Raw genomic sequence first — 4,027 nt, forward strand, 5'->3', positions numbered from 1 at the left:
TTATATTGGGCTTGATTTCATATATCTCTTTCATCTTGTGCTATATTGCCTTAGATTGCATGATTTGATTATTCTTATCCCATTTGATATTTGATGTGAGTTTGCTAGTGGTTATTCAAATAGGTTGTTGATTCCAAGTTTTGGCGGAGATGTCTTTTGAATTGGATCGCTACCGGGCTTTATGTCTACATCACCACGGTATATTCTTTCAATCTTTTCCATTGTTCTCATCGCACATTGAGGACAATGTGCAGTTTAAGTTTGGGGGTAAGGTGTCTTGTTGCATTCTACTTAAAGTTGAGCTTTAATTGCATGATTGAGATTTGAGATCCATGTTAGCTATGATTTTGATCTTTTGAGGACTATATTGCTTAAAATTTAAAAATAGCTTGACTTGAGAGTCCAATACTCCTTGTATGCCTTGCGGATGCCATTTAGGAGTAAATTTTTCGAAAGATTGATATTTTGTTTGCACTTGTGATCCACATTATCTTGATTTTGTGACTGTTTTGAGATTCACTCTAGTCTTCTACACTGGCACTGGCGCACACTAGCATTCATTTGTGGGGTACATGCTTTGTTGATTATTGAATTGGTTATATCCCAATTGAGCTAGTAGTGCATTGAAAACTTTCATTCTTGATAAAGGTGAATAACAACCACTTTTCACTAAGTAGCTGGGATTCTAGCCTCATCAAGCACTGAACTTCTCGCGCCGAAAGGTGGAAGGCCCAAACTCTAGGTTAATAATTGAACTTGCTTACAAAAAAAAAAAAAAAAAAAAAAAAAAAAAAAAAAAAAAAAAAAAAAAAAAGCAAAAGTAATAAAAAGTGAGGACTTCTCTCAAATGGTGAGAAGTGGGAAATGATTAGATGGAGGTTGTCTTGATTTATGGCCTAGTTGATTTGAGTTTGTAAGTCCGTAGGGGTGTTTGAACGCCTAATGCCCTAAAGCCGTCTGGTTTGGGAGTCATTGACCTAACGTCGACCTCATGAATCGCTAGAAAGCTTAATAGATCAACACATTGTACCATGCTTCCATCTTTGATCCTATAAAAATAAAAATAAATAGAAAAAAATAAAATAAAAATAAAAAATTGAGAGAAAGAGTAAGCGCACCTAGAATAATAAAGCTTTAATAAAAGATCCACTTTTTGTCTTGATGATCGGTACTAGATTTGTGTGCTAGTTTGAGGGTAAGGATGCGATTAATTCTTTAGTTGGCTAAGATAGCAACATATTTGATGCCTGTCCACTCAAAAAGGATTCTAGAATTGTTTTGATTTGCATGATCATTTTTTTGATGTGTGGAGGACCATATTTGCTTGCTTGATGTTGAGATTTTGCGAGATTGCTTGGAAATGGTTGAAAAATTGCATACTTGAGGTAGTTTTCTCCCAATGCTTGTTTGCAATATTAGTGCCTCTTTTAAAAGAATGAGTTTAATGTTTGTAGGTATCATTTCTGGAAACCCTCACGAGACTTCACTGGTCCACTAGGGGTAACCTAGGGGTTTAAAAGGCTTGTTGCATATGCTAAATGCAATCGTGTTCCCTACAAAAGTGGCGTTATCCATTTATTGCTTTCTAGTTCATAGTTAATTAGTTATTCATTTCATTTCTTTACTTTGTAGTTCATTGCTAGGGACTAGCAATATTTAAGTTTGGGGGTGTGATGAGCGCTCAAAAGTGCGCTTTTAAACCCCTTAAGCTTGAGTGTTCTAGGACCTTTATCTATCCTATTTTCCCGTTTTAGTACTTACTTGTGTTTTTGTCTATTTCAGGTCAATAATGTTAAAATGGGCTAAAATGGTTTCTTAAGGCCTTTTTGGAGTCAAACCATGTCTTAGTAATGATTCGGAACAAAATGAGGCTGATTTGGAGCAAAAAGAGGGTGATGCTGAAAAATTGTCAAGTTGGATCGATCCAACTTTTTCTGAGATCGATCGCTTTTTATGAGATCGATTAAAGTTGGATCGATCGAAAATCAAAGTTGGCTCGATCGAACTTCTCTCTGATCGATCGAAGTTTTTCTTTAATCGATCGAACTTTTGCTGGCAGCGAGCAGTCTTATTCCTGTGCGCGCCCAAAAGTCCACTTACCACATAGTACGGGATTAGATATTTTTGGGGCTATATTCTTGACTTAATGACTAAGAAAAGGACCTTTTATATAAAGCGAAGTAACCCATTTTGTAAAGAAGCTTTTTATCTTTTTATTTTTTACATTGTATTTTTTATTTCTCTCTCTAACAAAGTTAGAGATTAGGGTTAGAAGAAAAGAGGGAAGTGGAGGCACATCTCAAGATCCATCTATAGACCACTCTCTCTCTCCATCTCTAGAGCTTCAAAGAAGAAGAAGAAGAAGATGAAGAAGAAGATTGAGCCATATTTGGAGCTTGATTCCATGACCATATCCACCTCCTCCATGATTGGCTAGATCTATACTTAGGGCTTGGATAAGCCCTAAGTCTTGTGTAATCTAAACCCTTGTATTTCTATTTTTGGGGATTTATATATATATTGTTGTGATTAGTGCTCTAGCCTTGTGATTGTTGATTTAATTCTTCCTTATGATTCTCTATTTTAATTACATGTTGTCTTATGTGTGATTATTTGGGGAATTGATCTCTACACTAGATTCTCTATATTGGTTGCATGTCTATGTGTGATTAATTAAGAATTTAGTGATGGCTAAGCATGTGTTTTCATTGAATAGGTTTGTCAATTAATTTGATGGTTTATACTTATGCTAGATGGGTTGTTCTACAATTTAATTCATGCTTGTAGGTAGGTAGACAATCTATGCTTGCATAGATATTCCATGGCTTATTATTGCAAATTCCATGATTCTTTAGATTGATGTGTGCTACAATTGTTACTAGTTAGATGGGTCATGCTTAAAATTGATGGGTTGTGCTACACTTAGTTTAGGTAGACAATTCATTCTTAAATTAGATGGTCCATGCTTAATATTGCAATTGGTAGTTACATTTTATTCACAACAATGTATTCCCCATTAATGGAAGGCAAGTGGTTAATTATACGAGCTTAGTGGTGATTCCAACACCCTAAGTCCTCTCTTCATATCTCTTAAATCCCCATCTCTAATTAGTTTTATTTCACTTTCATTTTAATTAATTGTTTTCTAGTTTAATCAACCAATTTCTATCTTTTGCAATCTTGTGATACGCTAGAGTTGAAGTAAAATTCCAACACATATAATCTCTTGGGACTATCCCTTCTCACTCATACTACATAGTATAGGTGTTAAGCGGTTTATAAATTTAAAGTATGATGCCCACTTGACACTAATTTCCAAACTCAAAGTGTTGGGCATTATTTTGTGCACACGCTCGGGTCGCATCAGATGGCATGTGAGATGTCAAGAAATTATGGTATGCATCAACATAGATTACAACCAAAATATATATAGCACATAGAATCCGTTGATGTAAATATACCACAAGTATAAAATTAAGATTTAATTATTTGTTTAACAACTCTTGAACAATTAAATCATTCCAATGTAAGGGTGCAAGTTCATAAACTACATTAATGGAGCTAAGTTGCAACAAGTCATGATACATGATAAAAAGGCAAAAGCCCTATGAAATACAAGTCTAACTCGTTAGAACCCTAAGTAGAAATTAATTAACCTAATTAATTAATTTCTCTAGAAATCAATGTTGTCCAAAAATTCTCAAAATAACATATGTGAATGTCTGTTTCATGGTGATTGCAAATATCACATCAATTTCACAAAGAGAGCAAGAAAACATCATGTGGAATTTAATTAATTTAAATTAATTAAATCTCTAGATTTCAAAGGTTGTTTAAATGGTCCCAAATAAATATATATCAAGGATTAAGTCATGGCCACGCTATATATCAAGTAAAAAATGGAATACAAGCAAGGTACAATTAACTAGAATTTAAATCAAATTAAATTTATTTAATCTTTAGATTTGAAAACTCATTCAAATGGTTTCAAATAAATATATATCAAAGATCAAGTGAAGGCCATGCC

This window comes from Cornus florida, unplaced genomic scaffold (assembly GCF_030987335.1).
Source record: "Cornus florida cultivar Cherokee Brave unplaced genomic scaffold, ASM3098733v1 CherokeeBrave_3.0.0_Hap2_Chr01, whole genome shotgun sequence".
NCBI classification, from domain to species: Eukaryota; Viridiplantae; Streptophyta; class Magnoliopsida; order Cornales; family Cornaceae; genus Cornus; species Cornus florida.